Source organism: Papio anubis, chromosome 9, assembly GCF_008728515.1.
Source record: "Papio anubis isolate 15944 chromosome 9, Panubis1.0, whole genome shotgun sequence".
NCBI classification, from domain to species: domain Eukaryota; kingdom Metazoa; phylum Chordata; class Mammalia; order Primates; family Cercopithecidae; genus Papio; species Papio anubis.
This window is the reverse complement of record NC_044984.1, coordinates 97,197,671-97,206,494: the sequence shown is the minus strand read 5'-3', so window position 1 is coordinate 97,206,494 and position 8,824 is coordinate 97,197,671.

Genomic DNA, 8,824 nt, shown 5'->3' with positions numbered 1-8,824 from the left:
CACACTTTGAGAAGTGCCGTTCAAGGCACTGAGAATACTCACAAAGTCCCTGCTTTAATAATGTGGGGATTACACTATTCTGGAGATCAAGCACTGGGGGAGAACACTACAGACAAATATACAAATAAATGAATAAGCTAACATGGAGTAGTAAGTGATACAATGAATATATAGCAGAGTGGTACTGTAGAGAAGAAACACCAGAACTGAGGGATTACTTTATACTGAATGGTCAGGGAAGCACCTCTGAGGCAGTGACACTGGAGCTGAGCCATAACTGACAAGGGCCAGTCATGTAAATATCTGGAGGAGGAAATTTCCAGGCAGAATAAAGAGACGGTGCAAGTTCCTGAGACGATATTGGGCTGCGCATGTCTGTGGACAAAGAAGCAAAGAAGACTAATGTGATTGAAGCCAGCCAATGAGGTGCCTAATAGCAGGAGACAAGTTTGTAGAGGTCACATCCATTTATAGGCTATCTTAGTCCATTCAGGCTTTTATAACAAAATACCTTAGACTGGGTAATTTTTAAACAACAGAATTTATCGTTCACAGTTCTTGAGGCTGGGAAGTCCAAGATCAAGGTGCCTGGCAGATTCAGTGTCCTGCTTCAATGATGGCACCTTCTAGCTATGTCCTCACATGGTAGGAGGGGTGAACAAGTTCCCTCAGATCTCCTTTATAAGGGCACTAATTCAACTCATGAGGGTGGAACCATCATGACCTAATCACGTTCCAAAGTCCTCATCATCTAATACCATCATCACATTGGGGATTAGGTTTCAACACTTGAATTTTGACGGAAGGGGGCCCAAAAAATTCACCTGACAGATTGGTGTTCTCTGGAGAGAATATGGAATTTGCCTTCAAGTTCTGTTTTTGTGAACTGCTAGTAGGATGACTTGAGTCAAGTTGCTTAGAGTCATTATTTGGATTTCCCCAGGAACCAGGCCCTGAGGCAGAGTTTGCATGCATGATATTTACTGGGCGTAGGGGCAGACCCTGGGGATTCACACCTGTGTTGCAGTAAGAGAAGTAGAACAGAAAAGAGGCAAAAGATGAGCTGTGATGATGTTTCAGAAGAAGATTCAGCTGACCCTACAATGAAAAATGTAGCTGGGATAGGATGGTCCTTAAGGAATGTCCTGAATACAGGCAAGGGAATTAAGTTTTGTACCCTTTTATTGGCAAATCAGTAGATGTGAGCCACTTCACGGAGGGTGCCTGAACTTGGGCAAGGCAACTACTTTTGGCAGAGGGCAATTCCTGCAGAGAGAAATAAACTGAGATCCATTAGCAGCCTCCCGTTCTGGCTAGGGGAAGGACAGCTCTGGTCCTACGGGGAATCTGGGTGGCACACCACAACATCCACTAAGTCTCTCTCAGTTTTTGTTATATTTCTTTATCTGTAAATTGGAGATAGGATCAGACTTGTATAAAATACAAATACTTGTAAAAATCTGAATAGTTGAGTGTTTCAAATGTGATAAATGTGTAAGAAAGGACTATATTGATGACACAGTTATGTAAATAGGATTTTTGATATTACAGCGCATTTGCATGCATTTAGTGCTTCTGCCATGAATCTTTTATGCTATTAAAACCTATTTGTACAAATGCAGTAATATTTTCTTTATATACAGGAATATATCTTCTGAATAGCTGGACTTTCTGAGATAACATTTTAATGAGCTAGAAGGTGAGATACTCTGGAGTAATTTCTGAATGTCAAAACATGCATCATGTTTAACTTTTTCCATAGATATGTCTTCCTATGGTCTTTGCTATGTGACTATGAATCATATTTATCACCTCTTGTTTTTCTTCTCTAGAGGCTGCTATCATGAATTATTAGATCATAGTCCCATGTTTGCAGATAACGAATTTACCCAGTGCTCACAGGTAATTAGTCTTTTGTTTTTTGCACATACTGTCTTGCTGATGTCTAAAATTGCTAGGCCAGGAATTTCTTGGGGGAAAAAGAAAGAATTCCACCATCAAATAGGTTTTGAGCAATAGCTATTTAACCAGTTTATTTACTGCAGGACTTCTCGGAGCCTTTAATAAGCTAATAGACATTGTGAGCTCTAGGCATGAAACTATGTGCTATTCAAGAATGCAGTCTTTTTTTCCCCTAATGACTAAAATGCTGCAAAGCTGACTTTGAGACATTTTGGATAAAATTAAATAAAGTGATTATAGAGCTTCAATGTATCTCAAAGTTTCTCCCATCATTCAGTTAACCCACTTTTATGTTACAGATATGCAAAAAAGAGGCACATCCAATAATTCAGTACAGTGAGGTAATTCTGTTTCCATGAAATAATTGCTGGAGAAGTACATCTTGCATCCTAGACAGATCACCACCCAGTATTCAACCTGATGAAACCATCAGCCCAGTCATCACCTCTCAGTTCAGGCAAATCACACTTCCATGTGGTTCCTGGACCATACAGAAAGACAACAATTTCACCATCAATTTCTTTTTTTGCTTCTCTCAACACACAAGCAGAAGTTTAAATTTTATTTCAAGATGTGCATTGTAAAAAACAACTCATTATTCCAATTAGGGCCTAATTAATTCTAGTTTCTTGAGAAAACACTTGGCTAGTAGTAAGCCAGGACCTAGTCACAAGGATCAGACACAGTGTGGACAAGGCCTGGGATTAAGGCCTTTCGAGTGAATGAAGAATGAGGGGAAGAAGTAAAATTTGAAGGGAAAGTAGAGCAATGCAAAAGGAAGGCAGGTACAGTTTGATTGCTGGCTATTAGAAAAGTAACCATAGATGTCTGCATTAACAACTCCTAGTCCTCGTTTACTGATTAGAATACTGGACCTACTTCTCTTGTATCATCTGATGTTGATATTAAAATCTGGCACCATTAAGTGTGCATTGCATGATCATGGTTTATTCTCATGTCAGGAGAGAGGATGAGACATAATACTTTTTTGGTTTACAATTCATACAGTTAGTCATAGATGGTTGTCCTTTTACAAAGATGACATACTGGAGAGAATACCATACTAGGAGTCAGACCTGAGTTGAAGTCTTGCCTTTGTCATGGATTGACTAGTCTCTTGAACATCTCTCTGGACCTAGGTTTTCTCCTTGGTCCCAGGTGAAGGCTGAGCTGAATGAAGTATTTTCCAGACATTCAAGATTTCTTTGACTCTATATCATTCTTATGTTATTAAATATTGATCCACTCTCCCATTTCTTGTAGGATCAAGGCCAAAGTTCTTCAACTGTTATTCAAGGTCTTCTAGCTCCTGGTTTCACCCTTCCTTTTCAGCCTCAAATTGTAAATGACACCTCTGTTTTCATGCCTTTATTTTCAGATACAAATCACATGCAAAACCACTCCAAATTATCACCTCTCTCCTGAAGCTCTCCCTGACCACTTTTCCTAGAAATTATCTCTACCCCTCTAATGCTGATGACCATTGCTGTGTCTTTGGCTCTACCCACTTACTGCAGAGTACTATTAGGTTTCTTTCCCATGTAAATGTTTGTCTCCACAAATATACTAATCTACTGGTACAATCCATGAAAATGAAGAGAACATAATGGAAATGGTAATGAAGAGAACATCGTGGGAATTTGTTAACTAATATCTTGTAATTGAGTAATGATTTATTTCTAGCCATGGTGATAAATTCCTCCACATGATCTAACTTAGGCCAATGCATCAACAATGAATTCATTTATTGCATTTATCAGATAGGTATGCTGTAAATCAAGAGTGAAGCTTGTGACTATGGAATAGTGACAGGTCACCCGGCTTCTGTGTTTCTCTTTAGGCTCCTTCTCTTGACACTGGGCTATTATCCTTATTATCCTAAATGTTCTGTGCATTCTCATCATATTCATCAGTGCTTCATGTACATAATCTCATTCATGCCTTACAATCACCCTCTGGAGGAGGAACTATTTGTAGATTAGGAAATTGAGTCAAAAATAAATTAAGAGGCTTGCTCTTGGTCATACAGCTAGCACATGGAAGAGTCAAAATTGGAACTAGGACTTCCTGAGTTCAGGGTCAAAGCTCTTACCTGGAGTGATCAGGAAGCATACACAATAAGTAAGTTTGATAAAGTACATTTCATATCCAATATGCTATAGAGAATCTACTTAGAATGTTCTCATTTGTAGAATTTCTTTTCAGTATCTGACTGAACTAAAGGAGAGCTTCTTGTCTCACTGGTCCACTTGGGGCAGGGAATGAGTTAGAATATGGAAAAGTATGGCTCTCTACTTCAAAAGCCCAATAGAAACTATGGTAGAAATCCTGACAACTTCAGGCAAAGGGAATTGGCATGGAAAGGACTAGCGATTAGAGGTGGTAGGTCTAAACCTGAAAGCTACTGGTTTTAGGAGATGGAATATTATGGAAGGTGAAGCAATATAATGGTACCCTACTGTAAATGGATCAGGCCTAATAAACAGCAATGACCATCAGTGTGACCTTAGACAAGTTACTTAAACTTTCTAAGCCTTATTTCCTTCCTCTTTGAAATGAATAGAGTAGGATATGCTTCACAAGTTTGTTGAGGATTAAATGATATGATTCATATTTTGAACACATAATTTCTGAATGTTTATTATGTATCAGACATACTTTTGATATGGAATTTAACAGGGAGCAAATTAGACAAAAGTTCCTGCTCCCAGAGATTGTCCAGAAGAAACAAACAATAAATAAAATAAATAAGGACCTTACAGTATGTTAGACAGTGATGAATGCTAGGGAGACAAATTAAGCAAGGAAGTAGAGGTGGGGATTGCTAGTGGACTAGGAAGGGACAGAGGAAGTCTTCCTGAGGAGATCACATTTGGGCAAATCTACAGGATAGAAAGGAGTAGGCTATGTAATTAGGCAAGCAAAAAGTAAGTCTGGGGGCACCGAGGCAGAAATGCACCTGAGGAAGAGAAAGGAAGCTGAGCACAGTGGACAAAAGAGAAGAGTAGTAACAGATGAAGTTAGAATTGGTAAAGCCACATAGGTCACCATGAGGATTTAATTCACTCTGAGTGATGTGTGCAGCCTTTGGAAGGTTCTGAGCAGAGCAGTGACTTAACTTTGACCTAACTTAAGTTTGAACAGCATGACTTTGACTGCTACATTGAGAACAGAATGAAGGAACAAAGGAGGAAGCAGGGAGAGCATTAGGAGATTATTGCAATGACCCTAGCCAAAAATAGCAATGGCTTGGACCACATTGATAACTGTGGAGGTGCTACAAGTTGTAAGATTGTGGATGTCATTTGAAGATGAAACTGACAGAATTTGATGACAAACAAGTGGTGAAAAAAAGGGGGTCAAAGATTGATGCCAAGGTTCTCAAAAGGCTCAAATAGAGAGATGGAGTTTCCATTTACTGAGATGTAGAAAACATTTGTGTGTGTGTGTGTGTGTGTCTGTGTGTGTGTCTGTGTGTGTGTCTGTGTGTCTGTGTATAGGGAGGGGATTAAGAGTTTGCTATTACTCATGTAACATTTGAGATGCCCATTAGATGTCCAAGCAGGAGATATCAAATAGGCAGTTGGATACACAAGTCAAGGTCAAGGAGAAATGTGAGCTGAATAATAAATTGAGAGTCATTAGTATTTAAATGTTACTTAAAGCCATGATCCTGATTAAGATCATCAAAGGAGAGAGAGTCAAGAGAGAAGAGTTTCAAGACTTGAGCATTAGGACATTTCAGCTTTTCAAGAGCCTGAGAAGGAGTAGTCGTGATGTAGGAGGAAGATCAGGAGAGTGTAGGGTCCTGGAAAGCAAATGGTGATGTAAGAAAGATGGGAGTGATAATGCAGTCATAAGCAGCTTCTATGTCAAATAAGATGAGGACTAAGCACTGACCATTGGATTCAGTAATGTGAAGAGTATTGGGACCTTGACTAGTGTAGTTTGTTGAAATGGGAGAGATCAAATTCTGACTGCAGTGGATTTAGTAGGAAAAGAGAAGACTCGGTGATGGAGAATATAGCCAATTCTTTCAAGGAACTTTGCTGTAGCACGAGTTAGAGAAGTGAGGTGGTAGTTGTTGGGGAAAATAGGAGTCAAGAAAGGTCCTCCCTTCCCCTCTTCCCCTCTTTCCTTCTTTTCCCTTCCTTTTCCACCCCTCTTTCCATCTCCCTCCCTCCCTCCCTCCCTCCCTTTCTTCCTTCCTTCCTTCCTTCCTTCCTTCCTTCCTTCCTTCCTTCCTTCCTTCCTTCCTTCCTTCCTCTTTCCTTCCTATGTTGATGGAAATGATGCATCTCAGGAGAGAAAATTGATGATGCACGATATGGAGAGGGGAAAATCTGGAGAAAGAAGGATGTGACTTAAAGCTCAAAGGGAGAAGTCACTTTTGATAGGAGCATGAACAGGTAGTTCATTTGAAAGAAATGGCAGAGTGCATGGGCACAGATGCTGGCCAGTAGGACAGCGGTTGATGAAACATGTAGATGTTCTGTTCCAATTTTTCCCATTTTTCTCAGTGAAAGTATAAGCAAAAGACATTGGCCAAAAGTGAGGAAGGAATAGTACATGTTAAAGATTTGCAGATAGAGATAGATGGACTAGGCAAACGTATGTTGATGCCAGACAGATTTAAGGGCTATCATAAGATTAAAGGTCCTGAGTTTGAAGTGATTATGTGTCAGTTACTGTCGTTAAATTGGCACCGTGTAACATACAACCAAAGTCCCAGCAGCATAGCATAATGAACATTCTATTTATCACGTTGCGTTGCAGGTTGTCTTGGAGTTGGCCAGTCTCTGCTAGGGTGACCTGGACAGCTCTGTTTCAAGCCACAAGTCCAGCTGGACTTTATTCCTCATTGCTGATTGTACTTAGGTCAGCAAATATGCAAGGGAAACTTTTCTCAAGAAAATGCAGAAGTGAAAGGGACCTGGACCCAAAGCTGGCACATTGACATTTCTGCCAACATTCTTTTAGCCAAAGCAAGTCACATGGCCAAGCTCTCCATAACAGATCAGGGATATATGCTTGCTCCATTGGGTGGTAATGCAAAGTCATATGGCAAAGGGCATAGATCTAAAATTCCAATAAAGGGCAACCCTGAATATTATAGTGATCCAGTCACCCACACATTATAACCTGCATGGCTGTTTGTTTTTCTCCAGCTTTACTCAGGTGTGTGAGTATAGTTGAGAAGTAAAAGAGAAGAATGTACACAAAGCACACTGTGTCTAGCATATACTAGCCCGTAAAAATGTCATTTAACCCCGCCTCTACTTTCTTTTTTTTGGGGTGGGGGGTGGTGGGGACAGAGTTTCGCTCTTTTTCCCCAGGCCGGAGTGCAATGGTGCAATCTTGGCTCACTGCAATCTCTGCCTCCCAGGTTCAAGCGATTCTCCTGCCTCAGCCTCCCAAGCAGCTGGGATTACAGGTGTGTGCCTCCATGCCCAGCTAATTTTTGTATTTTTAGTAGAGACGGGGTTTCACCATGTTGGTCAGGCTGGTCTCAAACTCCTGACCTCAGCTGATCCACCCGCCTTGGCCTCCCAAGTGTTGGGATTACAGGCGTGAGCCACTGTGCCCGGCCTCTACTTTCAATATCATTGTTAAACAAAGGAAGAAGAGTGACACATGACTGATAAGTAAATAGTTTGTATTGATTGAGCACTCACTCCATGTCAGGCATAGACATGGAGTGTTTTACATCAGTAAATGTCTTTCTTACCCCAAGACATATACAAGTTGGAGAGAAATAAATTTAAGAGTCATGAAGAGACATGGAATGGAATATCTGTATAATGAGTTGAGACCTTGCTGTGTTCCCAGCATTTGAAACACATCTCTAAAACTGTTAAGGTTGATAGGCCAGCAGTTTGCTTGTCATTAGTATTCTACAAAATTTTTATTGGTGTTAATGTCAATGGCATAAGCTGGGGTAACAGACCATGGGTCTGAGCCAAGGGACAGTTTGTTGGAAAATATGTCTTATGTACAGCATGTTATAGTGCACAAAGTAGGTGCATAATAGCTGCCAACTCCCACATGCCTAAAGAAAATATGTGGTTCCCATAGTTTCAATACAGATTTTAAATCCTCCTCTCAAAGAGCTCCTTGTTTAGATATTTTAACCAGAAAACCACAGTTACTAAGTAGTAATTATTTTGTTGCAAATACCACTGCTTTTCCATTTCACCGTAATAATGATGCTGATAATAACCGTAAAACAATTGTTAACATTTATTGCTCAATAATTTCCAAGTAGCAGGCACTGTTCTAAGTGTCATGGGCATTATGTCATTTAATCCTTACAAGAAGCCCATAGTCATGCACTATTATCATACCCACTTTCAGATGAAAACAGTGAGGCACAGAGAGGTTAAATAGCTTGCTAAAAGTCACACAACTAGTTTGTACAGCTAAAGACAAGATTTTTATAAGACTGTTAAATGTTTATAGCAGCTCAGGGACCCACTACTACCTTTAGGTCCCAAGAAGAGGAAACTAAGGCACAAAAAGGTTCAGAGATTTCCCCAAGGTCACATAGCTAGTTAAGAGCAGAGTCACACCTTGACACAAATACATTTAAATTTCTTTGCAACTACACCTCAGTGCCTATGATGAAGCCTCTCTTTTCAACGTAAACCTGAAAACTTCATGTCTCACACTAACTTGGTACCTCTGCTAAAGTCATTTTGCCACATGTCTGGTAATTGAGACTTGTACTCACACCAATTAAAATTCTGATTTAGTATGGTAAACAAATGCTAATTTTAGTTCTTTTCTGAAGGAAAGCCAGAAAGTGTATAGGGGTGCTGTGTATGCATCCCTGTGTGTGTGTGTGTGTGTGCACGTGTGCGCG